Consider the following 22,771-nt stretch of genomic DNA (forward strand, 5'->3'; position numbering starts at 1 on the left):
GTGGGGGGGAGAGGGGGGCAATTGTTCTTATCTGGCTCAAGCCCATCTGCCCCACACCCACTGCTGGGGGTGCCAGACGGAGCAACCGGGTAGGGTTTCCATGGAGATAAACCAGGACCCCCACAGGCAGGGCATGCTCAGCTGGGTGGATGGGATGGGGTTGCAGACAGGTGGGGAGCAGCATCCAGGAGTGGGATTAGAAAGTAGGGCTGGAGCCTGGGGCAGCTGCAGTCTGCTCCCTGCATATCATCGGCCCACAACCCTGGCCCCGGCCTCTGCCCACCTGTCCCCACTCCTGGGCACCACTCTCCACCTGCCCATGGCCCCAGCCCATCTCCCCATCTGAGTGAACCTTGCCTGCAGGTGTCCTGGGCCAATCTCCATGGAGACCCTACTTGCCCATGCATCTACTCTGTCCAGTGCTCCCAGCAATGGGTGCAGGGTGGATAGACCACAGTGCCTGGGCAGCAGGACTGGATCCAGCAGTGGCAGAGACACTAGAGTCTGGTTGCCATGCCACCCCTGCCCCACCACCCAGGGGTGGTGAGATCAGCCTTACTCGCTGTGGATCAGGCTGCTCCCTGCCCTGGGTCAGGTGAGGCTGAGGGACATGCCATGGACTGGATAGACTCTCTTGGTAGGCTGGATCTAGCCTGTGAGCTGTATTTTGCCCACCCCTGCCATAGAGGTTGGGGGTGATTTACATCTTCAAAATCTTTGTGATCTTTCAGTTTTACAATAAATAATTTTCCTTATCAGCATTCATGAAATTCCATTTTCTGGCAAGTTTCTTTTTAACTTCTGAGGTTCCCTTCTTCCTCACCCCAAGATAACACTGTCTGTTTTTTGTTATGACTCAAAAGGAAACAAGAGTCAGACACTTATGAAATGTAAAGAATAACTTTGCTAATGTCTGTGGTGTAAAACTAGTGAATGTGAATGAGTATCAGTGAGTAAGATCCCAAATCTTTCATCTGATTTTACTGGATGAAAAACAATGAGGGCCTGATCATGTACAAGGTCTACATTATTTTGGGCTAAATTACACCTAAATTATGTTAGTATAGTCAACATTATCAGCTTATGACTATCCTTTCAAGATATAGAATGATAATTTCAGAAGTGCCTAAGTCAATAAAACTGCTTTGATAACATCACTTAAGATGAATATTTATATAACCATCAAATCCCCATTGTGCTTGGAACTGCAAGAACAGAACAAAAACATAATCCTTCCCTCAACAGACTTTACTATCATTTTTTCAGTGGAAGCTTAATCATCAGTTTTTAAGGACTGTGTATGGCTTTTGGTGCTGCATTAGCAGTGTTGTACGCTTGTAGTATAACTGTATTATGAGAAGAAAGTAATGTGTCTGCAGTTGTAACAAACTGAGATTATGTTTTCAACAGTCTAGTCCTTGAGAATGTGATCTGCTGACTTACAGTACAACTCCTAAATCAGGGTCATGCAACTCAAAGATTTTCTTTTCCAACATCATAAGGATAAAGAAAAGATCTAGGTATTCCCATGGTGAGAACTCTTATGGCTGGAAGCACCAAACTCACAATACAGCCCCCCTAGTCCTGAAGTGGCAGGAGCCAAATAGATTTTGAGAAATTAAAGGGTTCAATTCAGAGAGATCAAAGGGTCCTCTGATTCAATTTGGATTCAGAGATTCAGCCACCGAATTGAGCTGAATCTCCGTCAAATCGAATCAGGGACCTAAGCTTCGCACAGCCCTAGTGACAACACATTATGACTGCCCACCTTTTGCAGAATGACCGGTACTAAAACCAACCCATTTGCATGGCTCAGAAGAAGTTGGTGGATATATTATGCTAAACTGGCCTTCAGAAGTTTGAAATGAATTATTGTTCTCTTAAAGGCTACTGATATATTGAATTGATTTGAACACTGAAGCAATGGCCAGTGTCCTGTGTCACACAACTGGACAAATGCCCTATATGTCTGGGCGAGAAAGGGGATGAAGACACAACAACCTGGGTTTAGGAACCCAGGTTGGTAAGGACAGACTAGAAGGGGTCAGAATTACGGTTTCCCCACACATTATTAACTTGGTTTTATTGTCCTGTACAGTGATACAATCTTTAAATTGCATTATATAATATCCCGTGCCCTCCACCCTGCCTCTGGTACAGACCAGATCATACAGAGTGTAAGAAAACAGCTCAATATGTCACCTTTATCATCAGTCTTCTTTAAAAGGACCCCATCTTGTACAAGAGTATGATGTGAACAAGTTTATACCATGGTAAATGTAGAATATAGAATTTAGTGGGATCCTTCTCTCTGTTTAACTTCCTGCACACCATCCAATCTCTGTATTAAATGAGTCCTTAGTGGAGGCCTCTGGCGCCTACTGTAGTAGCAAAAGAAATGCCTCCTTATTAAGGCATACATGTAGAAACTGGCCTTTTCACTAAAAAAATTCACATCTTCCATTTCATAAACCCTGCACAGGTTTATTTCCAAACATACTCTTTATTGTTTTACCTGCAACTACATGTAATAATAAGTACTGTGCAGGACAGCAAATAACTGTAGGATCAGGCTCTGCAATACCAAAGTTCACAACCACCTAGAGGCGATCACTCTTCCTTAATACCACCAGATTTATCTAACATGCTAGGACAATATCAATGGCCACATTACTTTTATGAATTCTCCAAAAATAATAAAATGTTGATCCCTCTCAAACCCAGCCTCCTATATGAAACTGTTGTACCATGCATTATACTACTATATAACCTTACTGCCTACCCTGTCTAGACAATATACCTAAAGTGCTTTGTAATTTTTTTCTTGCTATTGATTATCTAATGATCCTTTTAACGAGACACTTAAACTATGCTTGACTGATGAGATTGTATTTTATAATTCAATTTCATAACCATTTCTTAAAAGTAATTCTAGATACCAAAGAGCAAAACTGTGACACCTTTTAAATCCTTATCATCTGGCCTCCTTGGCAGGCCAGCAATGCAGCAGTATTTACTTCAGTAATAAATTCCTACATTTGTCTATCATAAATAGTTATATAAAATAATCTTCTAAGAGGTAGGACAGGTGGGAACATAGCATATTTGACAAACCATGTTTTCTGAAAAAATAAAATTGAAACGTAATTGAAACATTTAATGAGGATGTACTGGATGTGGCAATACATGATGTAAAAAGTTTTGGGGGGTCCATGGCTCCCTGTTCAGTCAGGCAACCAGGGCAGAGAAGGGACTGGTTCCTGGAAACAGTTTGACACAAGGCTGTCTCGAGAAAAAGTGTTCTAAAGGTTTGCTTTCACACTAATTAAAACATGAACATTTCAAAATCTCTTTTTGGTTGCAACCAAAAGGAATTTGTTGTCCTACAGCTGGAGCTGAATGGATGACATCTGAGAAGACCTGATAAGTATCCCTCTATTCTACTTCTTACTGTGTTGGGTTTTTTTTACCTTCATAATTTAATCCCTGCCAGCCGCACATATTCTTTTTTTTTTTTTTTTGTAAAAGACTGGATAGTTCAGGACCAGAATAGGTATCACCTGGCCTCTTTTCTTAAAGTTTTTAAAAAGGGGAAAACACCATAAGGAACATGCCACTCAGCTTCCTCGCATTTTGGTAGAGGCACTGGATTTTAAAATGTTTTGCTGCTCTGCTTTCCAAAACCCAGTATTACATTTTCTTAGTCCCAGCTTAAAAAAAATGCAGTATCTTCTTCCTCCTCAGCAAGTAAAAACCTGAAGGGTCCAATCCAAGGTGGTGGGGGGGAGGGGGAGGAGGTGAATGTCAGGGGACAAAAAAATGGCTAATTTGGAGAAAAGCAATGACTAAGCTTACAAACAGATATTACATATGTCCTGGGAGAAGCCATTTTATCCCAGGACACAGTGCAGTTATTCAGATATTCATGTTTGTTGTCCTGGAACAAACCCAAAAAAGGTTTATGTATTAACAGTTTGTCCCAGGATATCAGGAAGTGTGTCTGAAAAGTTGTCCCAGGATGGCATCTTTGAATCAATGGCAGAAAAGTGGTATTGCTTTCAGCCATATCCTAAACCCAAACTGGAAGGGTGATGTGTGCACATGCCAGTCCCACAATTTTTCTCTTCCAGAACAAACACAGCCATAACTTGTCCTGGGACAAACACAAAGTTTGTTCCTAGCCTGAAAGTCACAAAGGAATCCTTTCACTGTGACACATGCTCCTCCTTTACCACCCCATTCTTGCCTGGACTTTTGTCTTTCATTTCCTATTAAGACACAATTATCTTTCAAATACCTGAACTCTGATCAAGAGCTTTGGTTCCCTGATGGCTAGATACAACTAGATTTATGGGAACTGGATTAGCTATACCAAATAGTAAAAAAGTTGCACAAATCTGAATAGTTTTGCAGCTTCTAAACTATGAAGAAGAACTACATTTGGCCAGACTTGGATACACCAAAAATGATATCTTAAATGGTGTACTTCACACTTGAAGTAGCTCTCCTGATTAGGGTTTGGGTGTCTTAGAAGGCTTTGAGATATTGAGGACTCTGTGAACTAGGCCTATGTGTCAGTAGAAATCTAAATTTGTTCTAGACTAATTGGCTCTAAGGGTAGCATACATGTGTGTGTGACTTATATGACTAAATAGCTATTTTAAATTCTCGTTTTGAGTGTCTTCCCCCACCTGAAGGGACTTCCACATGGATGTCCTAGATACAGCTACATATAGCTGCTGGGTATCTCCACAATCATCAGTAATCAGCCAAGATCTAGCTGCAAAGAGGCTCTATATAAAAAAATTTATTATGTATTTCTAGCCATCTGGAGTCCTACCTGGATAAAATATGTAGTCATGCTCAGAGCATAACTATAGGTACCTTGCCTCTGTTGTACATGGGGCTGTGAGCATCTTAGCAACCTCCAAGTACATGGGGGCAATGAAAAGAGGGGGCATGGAGATATGGCTCAGACAGGCCCCAAAGAAGCTATTGAGGGCAACCCAGTTAAGTTTAAGGCAGTTGTGACTGCTTTAGGGACTAGGAGGTAGCCAGGGGTGAGATTAGGTACTAATAAGCATTGAGGGAGAAGCAAGGAAAGGCTATAGACAGATTAGGGAGGCAGGCAGGGAACAGGGTACACCTATCCAGAAAGGAGTGGGAAACTGGGAAGAAACCTCCATGAAGGCTGTGGGTGGAAGGGCATCAGGCTAGGAAGAAGAGAGAGAGTCTTTCATGGGGAGTGAGGGGGTTTAGAGAAGAAGAGGGAGCTCTGGAGCAGGAGTGGCATTTGATCCCTGAGCCATGCTTCCCTATAGGGTGTTCTGCAACTCTCCCCTGACTGTGTCACATGCGAAGCCCTGTGCCCATAAGGGAAACCAAGGCAGGAGGCCACTGCCAGGCTCTGCTATACTATTCCACCCTTAAGCTATCTTCTTTGTAGTGTCAGACCTACAAACATTGCTTGCCCCTGGCACGATGATTGGAGGTTGCTAGACATAGGTAATGTGCCATATATCTAATGGTGGCCTCCCAGTCAAAGTTCCCCATTGCTGCCTGCCTCTCCTCAAGGAAGTCAAGTCTTTCCTTTTCTTTTGGATAGACCCCACCAATAAGCCATGCCCCCCAGAGAATTGATCTGTTTGCACAATTATCATGTTTAATTGGAGGATTGAGGTAGGGAGGGGGTGTGAAGGAGAGAATCTCAAAGAGCCCTTCTCTGTTTAGTTCCCACAGATGCTGAGCCATAAAGTTCATTTATGGGCCAACGATCCCTGGGGAAAAAACCTAGCGGCAAACATGGGCAGTGCAGCATGGCCTATCCCTCTCCTGAGCTTCCTTGGCTTCCTCCATGGCAAGCATTGGCCTTATATGCAAGTCCCTTTAAAGGGAGCCTGAAAGCAAGGCTGAAGCCTGGGGCCATTGAGATCCTACTGTTTGCCCCCTGCCTATGGCCCTCAAGAACCAGTGCATATGAAAAGAGGTGCTGGGGGGAGGGGCGGGGGCAGGGGTGCAAAAGTTGTAAGCATTCTATTGACATGTGAGTGTTTGCTGTAGTTATCTACATAATACTTTCTGACCCCAGCGAACCTGAGTAACTACACAGGATAACTATGCCTATCTTCCCATATTCATTTGTAAAGCTCCTGAAAGTTCACAGAATCATAGAAAATTAGGGTTGGAAGGGACCTCAGAAGGTCATCTGCTCAAAGCCGGACCATCCCCTACTCAAAGCTGGACCATCCCCTGCTAGATCATTCCAGCCAGGGCTTTGTCGAGCCAGGCCTGAAAAACCTCCAAGACTGGAGATTCCACTATTTCTCTAGGTAACCCATTCCAGTGCTTTACTACTCTCTTATTGAGAAAGTTTTTCCTAATATCTAACCAAAACTTCTCTTGCTGCACCTTGAGACCATTCCTCCTGGTTCAGTTATCTGCCACCACTGAGAACCTTCTAGCTCCATCCTCTTTGGAACCACCCTCAGGTAGTTGAAGGCTGATATTAAATCTCCTCTCAGTCTTCTCTTCTGCAGACTAAATAAGCCCAATTCCTTCAGTCTTTCCTCATAAGCCGTGTGCCCCAGCCTCCTCACCATTTTTGTTGCTATCTGCTGGACTCTCTCCAACTTGCCCACATCCTTTTTTGAAATAGGCCCAAAACTGGATACAGTACTCCAGGTGTGACCTCACCAGTGCAGAATAGAGGGGAAGAATCACTTCCCTTGATCTGCTGGCAACACTCCTACTAATGCAGTCCAGTATGCTACTAGCCTTCTTGGCAACAAGGACACACTGCTTACTCATATCCAACTTTTTGCCCATTGTTACCCCCAGGTCCTTTTCTGCAGAGCTGTAGCTTAGTCACTTTGTCCTAAGCCTGTAGCGGTACGTGGGATTCTTATGTCCCAAGTGCAGGACTTTTCACTTATCCTTGTTGAACCTCATGAAATGTTTTTTGGGCCAATCCTCCAATTTGTCTAGAATCCTCTGAATCCTAGCCCTACCCTCCAGCGTATCTACTATACCCCCCAGCTTTGTTTCATCCATGAACTTGCTTATGGTGTAATCCATCTCATCTTCCAGATCATTAATGAAGATACTAAACTAAAGCAGCTCCAGGACTGACCCTGGGGCACTCCACTTGATACCAGCTGCTAACTAAACATTGAGGCACTGATCACTACCCACTGAGACCTAACTCTCTAGCCTGCTTTCTATCCATCTTATAGTCCATTCATCCAACCCATACTTCCTTAGCTGCTTGTAAGAATGCAGTGGGAGACCATATCAAAAGCCTTGCTCAAGTTGTCAGCCTCTTTGCATCCTCCTGTGCGCACTGGGTGTGGGTGGTGATAAGGAGAGGGATGGCCCTCCCTTCCATCCTCCCTATAGGCAGCAAGATGCATAAACCTGCCTACACCCATGGAAGTTCAGATGCAGACATACAAGTGTTCTGTCCTGTGGACATGTAGACAGGGTGCTGTGCTTATAATAGTATTAAGGAACTATTGATCCTCTGAATCATGGTGTACATGTAAGAGGTCTAGTTAGATGCCTGATGAATCCATTAGTGGCTGACAAGCTCAATTCAAGAGCAACACAGCTTGTTACAAGTTTCAGAGATCCATGTGTTGTCTAAGTTGGAGTCCAAATTTATAGCATGCTTCTTTCTGCTTTCTCACTTTGCTTCCATCCTCTGGATCAAAGCTGCTTCGTGTTGAGCTGCACTCAGTGCCAGTTGTTCTCTCCAGATCAGACAGGATTTTGCATGCTCCTCTCAGGTTTCTACATTGATGTTGAATGAATTCATATAATTTTTGCATGCATTATAATATTGCCATAGACAGCAGCCCGACTTTCTAGAGCCATCTCAAATCTCACTATACAAAATATTCTTGGGGGGTACTTGTAATGGCAGCCTACAATATACGCAAAATGCATTTACTTTGGACATTCACCTAGCCTCTTTTGGCCCAAGAATTTTTAGTCTTCTACAGAGAACAACAGAATGCCACCTTGACATGTTAAAATGGTTATGGGTTTTGAATTAAATGTTCACTAGATATCTGTAAATATCCAGGTTTTTTTTTCTTTCCCCCACTCAATATACAAGTTTAAATAAATCCCAGTAACTTGTATAGTTTTAAAACCCATTAGAGAGCCAAGTACAGGTAGCTTATAGCATTTCAATAATATTTTCTCCCAGAGCGTGCACTGTAGAGCACATCATTGATCTTCTGCAAGAACTTTCACAAGGTCATCCATAATAAAATGTGGAAACGTTTTTTCCTTTTGCAATTTTGTGGCAAAACTAGTAATGATCATAAGACAGGCACACAGTAAACAGAATGACCCTAGATCTGATTTAATTTTTTAAAAATCTGCTCCACAGCTGCTTCCAGACTTCCACAAGAATTCTTATATTGCTTTATAACACCGAGAAGTAGACTTTTAAAAATATAGATTTTTAGAAACCTAAGTTGGAAAGGCTCTTTGAGTCAATGAGTTTAATCCCACACTATTTCTGGCAGTCATGCCATACAAAGCCATACATAGATTTATAAAGCTCAGTCTGAATGCAGATCTATCTGAGAGAGAGCTTATCTTATAAAAGGAACAATAGATAAACTCTGCAATGCATTTACTATTTTGAGAGATCAGTGTATATGAAGCTAGGGTGCCAAGCAGGAATTTCTGTGCATATTCTCAAAAAAGTGATCACTGTCTATCTGAGATTTCAGTCAGTGAAATCATGAATGTGTCATTTCTATTTCCTATATATATTCCTTGCAATGGATCTCTGTGTTCATTTCAGATATGGACATCACATTACAGAGGTGATGAATGAACACCACATCTCAGAGCCTTGCTATAAAACATTATCATAGCTTGAGTCTCCTCACCTTCATTACAGCCACTTGGAGCTCCCACATGACAAAGCAGTCCCAGTATTTCACATAGCTTTAGACAGATATTAATAAAATCCAAAAGGTCACAAATGTGTTTTATTCGTTTCCCTGTAATATGGGAAATCTAACCTGTACTGAACTATCTCCAGGCTTAGGATGATCAGTATTGAGTCCCTGACCAATACTGTGCATGAAGACCATATCTTGTGTAAGAATCAATATCTTGTATACCATCAGGGTTATGAAAACAGAAATTCCAGTTTCCAATCAGATAAACTAAAACTGATCAGAAAACTGTTATGACAGAACAGTTTTCCCTGTCAGAAAACACTGTTTTGACAAAGCCAGATCTCCCCTTCCCCAAACAACACCAGGTTAATGAAGATTCCACAGGAAAAAACAAAAATTGGAAAAGGAAAATTTCTGAAAGTATATTTCCATTCCACCAAAATGACACAGCGTATTAAAATGGATTTCATCTTCAAGGCATCATATTTAATGATATCAGATAATCATAACAATAAAAACAGTCTAATATTTTTTAAATCATTAAAGACAGCTACTACTTGAAGATTGAAACATTGTGATTTCTTGAACAAAGTGCCTGCTGTTTGCGTTGTAATGAAGGCTTGACTGTTTCAACAAGAGACCAGGGAAAGGGTTCAGTGTACTAATTAGAGGAGCAGGTCTTTTTGATATAGTTGTGGTCATTTGGAATCATTTCTCTAGACTACTGGAAGCTTGTCATAAATGATAAGCTTGTTCACAGATATGAAGAATGTCTCAAGAAGCTAGTACAGGATATCTGTCAATCAGCAAACACTAGCTGAAATTCAGTAAGCTTCCTAAAAAATTGAATCAGATCATTAAGTCAATGAGTTGTAGCTGATCTTTGGCCTCAGTGTCAAGTTGAAAATCTGCTTTCCTCTATCTTGAACACTTTTGTTGGCCCTTTGAATGTCTGTGATCAAATGAATCCTGAAGATTCTTGATCACTTCAAGATTCTCAATGATATATCTTGAATATTTATTGATTGACTAAGCATTGGAAAATATTATTTGAGTGGTAACTTAGAGTGCGATCGCTCACGATCACTGCCATCCCTGGAGGCATTGCACAGGGTCTTCTGTTCTGCACAAGTGCCAGGCCAGCCTCCTCCTACCCCCACCCCCAGCTGTCACTGACCTAAGTAAGTCAGTGACAGCCTCTGATCCCAGCCCCATGTGCAGCTTGGTGGTGAGGGACACAGGTGGAAGAAGGGAAGTTTCTGTCCCCGCAATCACTCTGGCTCCATAGCACACTGCAGCCCACAGGGCTGGGATCATAGGCTGTCATTGACTTGGGCTGGCACTATACATGGACACAGAGCCCAGAGTCCTTCCCCTGCAGCAGCTCCAGCTGTGCACTGTGGCTGCTGGCTGCAGATGTCAAAAGACTGGAGGGAGGCCCCCCCTGTATGGATCCAGCCTGTCCTGATGCCTTCCAGTCGGTAAGTTGTAGGGGGTTCTTGTGGCGGGGGGGGGGGCTATCCCCCTCTGCCTCCTCCCAGCCACTGCTGACAGTCACCAGCTGGCTGGGGACAGGGGTACTCTGCAACTTCCTATGAGGCATGCAGGAGTGCCCCCAGTGACCATTACAGGCAGGATATGAGTTCCCCCACCACCCGCAACCCTCCCACTGGACAATGAAGTCTGTTTGGTTGGCTCCCACTCTAACTTATAGCACTTTTAAGTAAAGCACAATAAATTAGAGTGCTTTCTCCAGGGGCTTTTTGAATGTCTGTACTTAGCCACAGTTTCCAGCTATGCAAAATTCTCCACCTCCCTTCTGACTTCATAGCAGCAAGAAACAGAATTCCACAGCCTTGCCTGACATTTAAGATTGTTAAGTAGCTTACCTGAAAGTCTTCAGACTTGCAAGGAGTGGAATTCTGCATTCAAGTCTTGTAGAGAGTTTTAATATTCAATGAACTTAGCCAAGGTGTAGAATGAGCCACCACCTTCTTTTATTCTAAAAATATACTGAGAACAGAGGGGACCATGGGATGTAAGGTGTACACAACACATGTAATAGTGCTTTTGTCCCCATTTTTAGAGATTAATTTGTTCAAAATTGGATTACCTTGAAGACCATAATAGAAATGGGTAGTATTTAGTGCTAAAAAGCAGAGACTAAGGACTAAGCAAAAAAAATTCTTCTTTAAGCTGGGAGTCTATCAAGAACAAAGAAGGGAAGAGACCAGATACATCACCTGATTGAAAGAGGTCTATGAGCTATCAGTGAGGCAGCTGTGAAAAAGGCAAATGCTTTCTTGGGATGTATTGAGAAAAGTATTTTTAGTACAGATAAGGAAGTATTAGTGTAATTGTATTGCCAAAGGGAAGTATTAGTGCCATTAATGTCAATGTAATGGCATGGGTGAGACCTCATCTGAACCAGTGTGTGACCAGAATTATTAATTCATCTTTCTGAATTCAAATTCTGAGGAAGCTAATAGGATCATCAGAGCAACGGGGAGGATATCTTATAAAAGGATGCTCTAAGAATTTGGCTTGCTTCCAGCAAACCAAAAGCTGAGAGAGAATAGAATTGCTCTCTACAATAAGGTATGTGTAGGCATGTGTGTGAAGGGAGTAAATATCTAGGAGAAGAAGTGGTATTTAAGCTAAAGCACACTACTGATATAAAGATGTAGACATAAGTTGACCATTCATAAATTTAGGCTAGAAGTTAGAAGAAAGGTTTCCAGATGTCAGCAAAGCAAGTTTCTGGAACAGCCTTCCAATTAGAATAGTAAGAGCAAAAAACATAACTAGTGGTAAGATTGTTTGATGAATTTATTAAAGGAATGATATGAAACTGCTGCCTATAATAGTTGAGGACTAGACACAAGGACCTTGAGGGATCCTCTCCAATCCTGTGTGCCGAACTAAAAGTTAATGCTAAACAGTGAAAGTAGCAGTGCTCACTGTAGTAATGGAGTGAATAACGCGGGTGTGTGCACTCAGTGACCCTGCTCCAGTTCTCTCTTCCACCTTCTTTCAAATTACTTAAACTCTTTCTACCAATCTCCCAGACCATCTCTTTTCTTTCTCACCCTAAAAATCTATGCGTTGTACTCCTAAACTCCATTGGTCTTGCTAGACTTAAAGGTTACAGGCACATAAGGTATTACAAAGCAAACTTCTCTCTTAATGACAATGCAGTAAGATGCCCTGTATTTACTGAACACAGGAGTATGTCTTTAACCCAGTGTAAGTCAATGCCCTTCCCTACCCTGTGATGACTTGTTTATGTGCCTATCTTCTGACTCTGGTGCCAGCTATCACCAGAACTACTTGGGTTCCCTGGTACTAAACTGCAACTGGCCCACTGAGGAGGATGCCTCCCAACCACTCTTCTTCACTCACTAGGAACCAGTCACAAGGAGAGCAGGATAAAGCTCTGACAGCTAGTTATGCAGCATGGATTCAGTTCAGCAGTCCCCATGTGTATCAGCTATCTACTACTGCACTTCAAAACAAATTATATATGAACATGGTGCTTTGGTAAAAACCATACCCTGTGGCTAGTCATAAACCATATAAGCTTTTCTAATACCTGACATGATTCTATGGCAAGGGGAGGAAGCTGACATCTCCTGTAAAGAAGAAGCACATCTAGAGGAATATCACTCATGAGGCTGTAAGGAAAGGTACCGTCCTCTGACAAGTAGGCAGCAAAAAGGGTCCCTGAAAACTTCCAGGGACATCTGAGGAGGATTAGCATGCATCAGAGAGTTGAGAGCAGAAGCTGCTACCACCACCAGCAGATTCAGAGAGGATGCAGTAGCACAGTTGCACCCCTTTTGTCTATGTGCCACATGCACAGGGAGCCCTTAGAGAGCTGTGCTGACAGGATGGTGAGCTAACTGGCATTCAGAATCAAAGGAAGGAGGTGCAGCCATACCCCCTTTACTTGTGTAGCATGTGCTGACCTCTCTTGACTACACATGGCCACATCGCTTCAGCTGTGTGGCACATACCCCCCTCACCAAGATCCCAGATCCACCCATGGCTGCCACCTGTGAAAGTGGTTTCCATACCAAGAGTGCAGGATCCCCTGAGCAACTTTAACTCATTATCCTGGGTGAGAAACTTTAACTCGCTCCCTCTAATTACGAGAGCAAACTTGTTATTTAAGGAGCTAACAGGCCTACAAATGAAATGGCAAACAAACACTGAGAATGAAGAACGTCCATCCTGAAGGTATTTATTTATATTAATTCAAACAAGAACATAAATATTTATAGAAAACATAGAAAATGTCTGGATGAACAAGCTCTGAATCCAAACCAACATCCAAGCCTGATCCGCAACACAAGTGATGGCTTAAGTCAACAAAACATTGTGTGGAGTGGAAAGGAGGAGACTTGTTGATTAATATTTCTGCTACTAATAACAACTAGACAGTAAGGCTTCTTGCTATAGGTAATAGGGCTGTGTGAAGCTTCGGACAGAGCTTCAGATCTGGAGACGCTTCAGACGCTTTAGGGTCCAAAGCAGCATGTCCGGGTGGAAGCGCTGGCCTTGTTTGGCTTCCCAAAGAGCTTCAGAGCCGCCTTGGAGATCCAGCCATAGGGTATAATGGGGAAACAATAACATATCTCTAACTTGGTTGTTTTTTGTCCGATTTGGATGAACTTTTCAGGGGTGGTAGACTCTGCAGAGAGCATAAAGCCTACCAAGGTTCAAGACAATCGGTGCAGGATTTTTGGGGGGAACAGCACCCCAAATTCTTGAAAGCAAAACTCATGTCATGTCTAGGCATGACAGCATAGCAGGGTGAAAACTGCAGGGCTGGTAGCTCTTACTGAGGCCACAAAGCCTGCCAAGTTTCAAGAAGATGGGTGCAGGCGTTTGGGGAGAACTGCCCCTCAAGCTGCAGACAAGCAAACTCATGACATGGGTGCTTGTGGTACTGACTGTGTCTCTCTTGGGGCGGGGAGGGGAGATACTGCTGCAGGCCTGGCTGCTAAGCTGCTGTGTTCCCAGTTACCAATCAATCAATCAATCATGATTCACTCAGGAACCAGGGACTCGGGGACCAGCTCAATACACAGGACCTAGCTACTACATAACGACTTAAGGAGCATCAATTAGCACCAACAAAACCAGGCTAAGGAGAGGAAAGAATCAATACAGAGAAACAACTGCCCCAAGACAGAGAGAGACAGTCTTGGCATGAGTTGTGTGTCAGCAGCTAGGGGTGCAGGGCCCCAGAGCCCCCCTGCACCCCTAGGCATCTCCTCCGCAGCTGGCAGACATCACAGCAGGGGCTACCATCCCTGCAGCTGTCACCCTGCTGCGCCTTAACACACGCAGGGTCACCCATGGAACCGTTTACTTGTTTGCAGCTTGAGGTGCAGTTCCCCCCAAACCCCTGCACCGATCTCCTTGAAATGTGGCAGGCTTTCGTGGCCTCAGTAAGAGCTACCACCCCTGCAGTTTTCACTCCCCTGTGGTGTAACACACAACCATGACAGGAGTTTGGCTTTCAACAATTTGGGGTGCAGTTCCCCCTAAACCCCCACACCGATCTTCTTGAAACTTGGCAGGTTTCATGCTCTCAGCAGAGGCCATCATTCCTGCAAGTTTCATCCAAATCATACCAAAAATAAAGTTATAGATATTTCATTAATTCCCCATTATACCCTATGGCCAGATCTCCGAGGCGGCTCTGAAGCTTCAGTGCCGCTTTGGCTGGATCGAGGCGGAAACCCAGTCCGGAGCTCCAGATCAGATTGTGGCCATCTGAAGTGGCTGGATCCAAAGCCGGTTCAGATCGCTGCCGACTCGCACAGGCCTAATAGGTAAGAGACTCTAGTAAGAAGGTAAGGGTAGCACTGAAAACACCATGCTTTTTTACTCCTCCTTTTTCAGCAGAAGTCCAAGTTCCTACATGGTATGATCATTTTCCAGGGATTTTTTTTTTTTTTTTTAAGTTCTAGCATTGCTGGCTACAGGAAAAAAAAATACATGGAAAGCATGAACATGAAAGAGACAAAAGCCAGAAGACAAATAAAACAAACAAAATAAAAACTGCAGCATTGATTATTTGTATCCATACCTCATGATTATGCAGGTCCCTGTGTTTTGAGCACTTCAGTTCAACAGGACTCTAGAGTCCATAAGCAGTCAAAGAACAGAAAACCGGCAGGCAATAGAGAAACATCCTCTGCACTCTGGGGAAAGTAGGCACTCTAAATGCACAGCTTTCACAAGTTACACAGATGACTTGCTGCTCCTGCCTTTTTGCTAGGAACAGGACAAAAGTGGTTCTTGAGGAAAGCAGAATCTATCATTTCCTCTGCTTCAATAAGTGCTTCTCCTCTCTTACTTCAGCATCTTATCTTTAGCCTAGGGTTTTTCCTAGGTCTGGCCCGCAGGCCAGATTCAGATCCTGGCAGAAACTGGGGTATGAAACCAGGGGGTGGGGCCTGCCACAGAATTCAGGGCCCCTAGGTTGACCCCCAGCTGTTTGTGGCAGGGGTCAAGTGAGGGCTGTGCCCTGTACCTGCCAGAGCCCTGCTACTGCCCCTGGACTACCACACTTGCCTCTGGCCCTGCAGATCCAGCTCTGAAAAAGCCTCACAACCCAGATGCAGCCTGGGGCCTGGGTGAGTTCGACACACCCTTGCTATAGATTATTCACCAGTAACAGGAGGGCTCTTGAGCAGCCTCATTAACAGCAGGATTGCCTACTGGTACCACCAAGAGTAAATATTATAGAGGAGGCTTTTGACATATTGGATAAAGCTTTGTTTGCTTATGTGTCTCCCTAGAGGAAAAGTCCTCGGCCCCTTATATATGTGATCAGAAGTTTTCTGGTGACCTTTTCTAGCCTACTTACTGAGAAAGGAGTGAAGGGGCATCTCTGCTTACCACAATCATTAGGGAGGTTATTGAATCTTTTCTTCAGAAGCTGAAATGAAAAATGCTAGAAGTTAGAAATTATCTGAACCTAAATTAATTTCGGAGGGGGGCTTGTTGTTTTCTTCACTGAAACAAAACCCCACATTTTTCATTTGAGGTACAAGTTATTGTTTTGTTCAGCCAAACCCACAGCATTTCACTTGTCCCCTAGGCATTTTTAACAAAAACAAAGCAACAGCAATAAAGCACTACACTTACCCTTAGGTAGCAGTCACAAAATCAGTGGGAATATAGTGGTTCCAATTCCACTCTACCAGATAGTCTAGGGCCACTTAAGGAGTTTTAGTGAGCTGTTGAGGGCCCAAGGGAACAACAACTGATTCTATTCTGCCCACTGGCTGCCACTGGGAGTCTAAGGAGGGAGGACTGTGCCCTGTGCTGTACCATTCTGCTGGACTGAGTTGTGCAGCATGCAGACTTCTTCATCCCCTCCCCCTGCCTGGCTTCTTGCTAGGGCTGCACAGCCCTGGCACCACAGCTGGTGGCAGCTGGGCCTGTATGGGATGGGATGCAATGCAGTGTGCTGAGTAGCCATCCCACCCACCTGCTGTGGCAGCAGAAACTCATTACACCAGGTGGTTGGGTGGGTGAAATAGCTACTCAGCACACTGCATCATGCCCCATCCCATGAGGGCCTGGTTGCTGGCAGCTGCAGTGCCAACAGGAAGCTAGGTGCATGGAAGGGTGATGGGAGGGAATGGGGGTGGAGGAATCTGTGCACTGTGCTGCATGGCCCAGCCCTGGCTGCAGCAGAGTGGAGCAGAGTGAGGAGGGGCACAGTCCTCCCTTCTCAGGCTCCTGGCAGCACCTGGCAGGCTGGATAGGATCAATTAGTGGGCTGGATTTGGCCTGTATGCTGTATTTAGCCCACCCCTGGATTTTAGAAACTTTGGTGCAATTCCAGTCTCTGCCTGAGAGTATCCCAGCCCCTTCCTCTCTGGAGAGAAACTGAAGAATTGAGCCATAAAGCAGGGGTTGTCAACTGGGGGTACGCATACCCCTGGGAGTACTTTGAAAGGTCCAGGGGGTACACAAGGATGGACCACTGGAGCAAAGCTGGGGGCAGTGTGAGAAGAGGGCCGCACAGATGCTGTGTTGCTGCCACTCTGCCCCTTGCCACACCCCAATTTGGCTGCTCACCACCCCCCAAGGTACACTTATTAGAAAGGTTGAAAATCCCTGCCATAGAGCATTCCAGGGCAGGTTATTTTTCACTCTTCCCTGTTGATGCTGTTCCTTTTCACATGAAGTACTTAAACATTCACTGAGACAGCAAGAGGCCATACAAACCTCTAGCCCAGTAGTTAGGTCACTCACCCGGGCTCCAGTCTCTGTTACAACAGAATACTTCAGGTGTATAAAATCAGCAACAGGATTGAGATCAGCTCCAAATAGAACGCTCTAGTCAAAACATTTAGAGTGGGAGGATGCTGTTTCCAGTCCATGCTCTGAAACAGGCAGAGCATAGATTTGAATGTGGGTCACTCACTCTGCCACCGTGAGTATTAATAGATTCCATGCAGAGTGAAAAGCATCACCAGGAGAGACTGGCTTTGTTACACTTTGCACTTTGAGCTGCTCAGATGCTGATTAGTGTTAGTTCAAGTTTGGAACAGTCACGCCTTAAGACTAAAAACCTTCTCTGTCCCCAACCTGCACAGCTGTGATTTGCCATTAGAGAGTTGATGAACAGGGGCCTGACTAAGAGCTACAGATATAACTTGCCACTACAGGGCTGGTGAGCCAGGGCAGGCTTCTATCCCTGCTCTAGACAAGAGAAAGGGGGTGAGAGATGGGTTGGGGCGGGGGGAGGTCAGAAAGTTAATGGGATGGGGTCAGTAATGAAATAGGAGGTAGAAGGTAAATGAGGGTGGGGGAAGAAATGTGGTGAAATGAAGTAAGTCAGCTACTGAAGGATAAAATAAAAACAAAAAGAGAAAGAATTTAAAAAGAAATAATAAGGAAATAAATGAAAGAAGGTCTCATGTTTTAATAAATTGGGAATTAGGATTTAGTTGTGGGGGTGCAGATCATGCTTCCTGGGGTGACTGGGAGGTGGGAGTGGTGAGGGAAGGTGCTTTAAGGGGAGCTACTGCTCCTGCCCCACCTCAGAGGGGCCAGATCCAGCCCCCTACTTTGTTTCCCTCCCCACACCCAGCTACATCCTACTCCTGGGCCCTTTGTGCCCTGCAACCTGACTAGTTAGCATGTGCTCTGCAGGCTGTTTGCATGGGGCTGCACCCCTGGATGTGGGGAGGTCACACCCCTGGGGGAAGAAGGGGGATCTGGCTTGGTGCCAGAACCACCCCTTAGGCAGTAGAGTTGAGGGTGTGGAACATTTGTCCACACAGAACGGGGGTTAAGAGCTCCACGAGCCACCTAAAATTAATGTATAACAAGGACCTGAGAGCACTCCATCTCAGAATAGCTTATAGCCTGTTGATTAGGTCCTGCCTGGAGGAAGAAGATGTGGGGAGGAGGGAAATGAGCCTTGCTATCCCATATCTTGAGCAAGTGCCTCAGCCAGCGAGATATTGGGTAGCTGGTAAACCATCACCCAAGATCTTGTGAATTTAGCTCCAATTTTCTGAACACCTAAAACTATTTGGTAAATTTGAAAACAGATGACTCAAGTAACAATTTTCCCTAATAAACTACCTGCATTAAAGTCACCTAGTCTTAATGTCAGTTGAAGCCAAGGCACAGATTGCTAATAGGAGAAATTGGGGGTACAGTTTGCCTTGAAGTCATTGTGGCGAGAACAGGATTTGCATGGACAGCCTTTATTCTTGGTTCTCTTGGGCTACTCAAATGACCCAAAGTAGCTTACCAGAAAAGACCTTACACTGTCCCTTCAAAGCTGGATACTAGCCTAGAACCTGCAAAAAGTGGCGGTTACATAAAAATGGGTATACCATACAGGTAGCATCACTCCAACACTTAATATTCTTTGTTGCTATCTTACATCTGATCACCAACAAGCTTCCAGCTGGGGTGAAGCTAAACTACCAAAGGATGGTAAGCTGTTTATCTTCGCCTGACTCTGAGCCAAAACCAAGACCACTTTGACCACAATCATTGAACTAAAGTAGTCTGATGATGCTGTAGTGTGTGCTCACTTTGAAGCTCACCTTCAGGAAATAATCAACATCTTTACCAAGGCATACAAGAAAATGGGACTGATGCTTAATATTCGGAAGACTGAGGTCCTCCACCAACAAGCTCCTAATGAATAGTCCCCAGCTCCATTAATCCAGATCTATAATGAGACTCTGGAGAACATTGTTTCCTGTACCTCAGAATCCATCTCTTGCAGAAGGCTGACATCAACAAAGAAATCCAACATTGCCTCAAATGTACAACTGCAGTCTTTGGACACATGAAGAAACAGGCTTTTGAAGATTGTGACATCAGATCCCAAACCAAGCTCATGGTTTGTCAAAAAGTCCTGATCCCCACCTTACTGTACAGGCAGAGCTGAGTCATGGACAATGTACAGGAGACATCTAAAGTTGTTGGAGAAGTACCATCAATGATGCCTGAGGAAGATCTTCAGAATCCAGTGGGAAGAGAGATGCACCAATGTTAGCGTCCTCCTGCAAGCAAACACCATGAGAATTGACACAATGATCATCCAACCTCAACTTTGTTTGGATGGCCATGTCATCCAGATGTCCAATTCCAGACTTCTGAAGCAAGTTTTATTCTCTCAGCCCAGCCCAGGCATATGCTCAAGAGGAGGGCAGAGAAAGTGCTTCAGGGATGTCCTCAGGGACAACTTAAAAAAAATGCAACATTGATGTCAACTCATGAGAGACTATTGCCCAGGACTGCCCCAGTGGAAGAAGAGTCTGGTGCATGGATCCCAGTACTTTAAAACCGCATGACAACAACAGGAGATGGAAAAGTGGGAGCAGCAGAAACAGTGTGCTGTGGACCAGATAAAAAATCCAGCCCTATCCACTCCACACGGAAACACATCTAAGCTGCAGCTGAGTCTATTGATCCCAGATAAGCCTCATTAGCCATCTTTAGACACACAGATAAGACAATCATGGAAGACAATTAGGGCTGTGTGAAGCTTCAGTTGGTGATTTGATTCAGAAAAGATTCGGCCCGATTCAGCGGCCGAATGAATTGAATCAGGAGACCCTTTAATCTCTCTGAATCGAATCAGAACCCTCGAAATCAATTCAGAGAGATTCAGAAAGATCTGATGATCGGACATAGACACAGCTTTAAATGTTTTTTCCACATACCTCAAGGTACCAGGTGGCTCATAAATGCTGAGATGCTGGGATGGATGGAGCATCCCATGGGAGCACAGGGTGGGGTCCCCAGCGTGTTCAGCAGCAGACCCAGAAGTGGACCAGAACCACCTCTGGTCCATTTCTGGGTGTGCCAGGGATCATTCGGGAGGATCTCCCACTCCCCCCCCCCCGGCTTGGTGACTGGTACCTCCTGGGACTGGGGGGTCAACCGGGGTCCCCCCGTGGCCAATCACTGAGCCAAGGGGGTATGGGGGAGGGGTCCCCCACATGCTCAGTGGCAGATCTGGAAGTGAACCTGAAGTACTTCTGGTCCACTTCTCAGTTCACCATTGAGCCCGCGGGGGGGCCCCCCATGTTCCTGTGTGATGCTCCATTTGCCCCAGCATCTCAGCGTTCATGAGCCACACCTGGTACTTCAAGATTTGTAGAAGAAACATTTAAAGCTGTGTCTATGGCCTAATTGCTGATTCTCTGAATCAGCATCGAATCTTCAGATTCGGATTCAGCTGCATCAAATCGGGCCAGTGATCTGAATCACCAAATGAAATCACTGTCCCCAATTCAGGCTCAATCCGAATCGAATACGGCCCATTTTGCACACCCCTAAAGACAATCAGCTTTGATTGTGAGGGACTGTACAAGAGAAGGGAAGAAGGTAAACATTACAGGGAAAGGACTGGTGAAACCCCACTTGTAAAATGCCATCAAGCATCTCTTGGAACTGCATGAGGTGAACAGAGAATTCCTACATGAACGTGTTGAGATTGTTCAGATGCTAAAAAGAAGCAGAATTGTGGATGTTAGACCAGTTCTTCATCACTAGTTACAATATAGAGTTATTAATGCCCTCCCCCAATCCTGTATATTTGACAGTGACTACAACCCTGCTAATATTTCTTCATTTTGTTTTCTCCAGAGACAGAATTAAAAGCATTTCCTCTCAACAGTAGGCTACAGGCAGCAGACTGCTTGACGCCAGAGCTCCTCAGCAGATCAATACATTTGGTACATGTGTAAGTCAGTTAGGTGGATTTAAAATCCCTTGCAGCAGCCAAGTCCTGGATAGAAAGTAGTTGCAGAAAAAGAAAACCAAACAAACTAGGAGCTGTTTACACAGATTTAATGCTCAACTGGCTCCCCGGAGAATCTCAGAAGTCTAATGGGGAGCCCTATTAAGATAATTTTGGGTCACCATTTAGTGTTTTGTTCTTAAAAGTGTTGGTGACTTTGGAGTAAGGACAAACTGGCTGGAATCAAGTGTTGTTCAGATAAGCATTGCAAGGTTTCCTTACACATCTGCTAATGCCTCCAAGCAGTGGGTTAAGTGCCTTCACAAAACTGCGGAGACAAAAAGTGTTACCATTTGTCCTCTAGTTTCCCAACAGCATCACAAAGTTTTCTCTCTCTCAGCATCAGGAAGATGCTCAGAACATACCTGGATGCTGCTTATATTTGTTTGGTTTTCTTCACAGCCCTTCCTCTGCCTATCTACACCTTCCCAGAAGCAATAGTTAATTAAGCTCTTTCTGCTCCCTCTGATGAACCTATAATCTAGTCTCTATCCCTTCTAGATCCCCATTCCCTGCCCCCTCTTCTCTGCCAGAGCAGGAACTAGAAACAGTGTCCTCTCTTTCACTCCGTGCTATATTCAAGGGAGGTATCACTACTCTGTTCTCTATCCTTCCCTATTTTAATCATTACATTACATCTTCATCCATAGGTTCCCCTTTCTTCCTTCAGTGTTCTCTTCATTGGTCTCCAAGCCCTTCTGCATTTTCCATCTTAGGTATCTTCTCTTTTCCCAAACCTTCTCAGTCCTCAGAAATGTCCTTTCTCTTCACACTGATTCTTCTTCCTTTTACAAATTAGTCAGGCCCTCTTCCACACATTCATGTTTCTTTTGTGTCACTTCTTATTTTCCAAGTAGTTCTCCCTTCAAGGTCTCCTCATTCATTTTTCTACCGAAGTCTCAAGATCTTCTCCCACTGCCCTCCTTCAAAATTCTCTCCAGACTTCTCTATTCCTTCCAAATCTCCCCATCACAAATCACATATACATTACTCTCTACCTAAGTGTCTAAACTTTTATCTCTTCATGTGCATCTACATGTGCAATTAGCACGTAGCAATAAACTCTGGTATGTCAGTTGCTCCCAAGCACAGCATCTTCATATGCATCAGAAACCACAGCTGTTTGAGCCAGGGCAAATCAGCCCTGGGCTGGCAGAGGGCTCTTGGCTCTGGGCCATCGTGTCACAAGACAGAAGGGCTGGCTGGGGCATGAGGGTGATATAGCGCGAGGCTAGCCAACAGGCAGCCCCCACACTGTAGCATCCTTGTGACCCAGCCAGCCCCAGTCACCAGAGAGGGCCTGAGCAGGGTGCAGGGCCCAGGGCCAATCAGCCTGTGCAGGGCCCCCCCTGTCCCCCTGGATGCAAGGAATCCGGCAGTGGATTTGATGGTGAGGTGCAGGGGTGCTGAGCAGCCGGACGCACCAGATTCGGTGAAGGATTTGGCGGTGGGGGGGCCAGTGGCAGCACAGAGTCATGACGGCTGCACCACCAGGCTCCACTGGGGGCCCCAAAGTGTGGAGCCCGGGTGGTCACCCCAATTC

General features: G+C 44.7%; 1 long non-coding RNA gene across 1 annotated transcript in view; it reads right to left on the reverse strand.

Moving 5' to 3' along the window:
• The window catches only part of LOC109291967, a 755,518-nt gene that overhangs the window by 490,468 nt on the left and 242,279 nt on the right, over positions 1–22,771 (reverse strand). The window lies entirely within an intron of this gene.

The sequence above is a fragment of the Gavialis gangeticus genome, unplaced genomic scaffold (genome assembly GCF_001723915.1).
Source record: "Gavialis gangeticus isolate Ggan-Ray unplaced genomic scaffold, GavGan_comp1, whole genome shotgun sequence".
NCBI lineage: Eukaryota > Metazoa > Chordata > Crocodylia > Gavialidae > Gavialis > Gavialis gangeticus.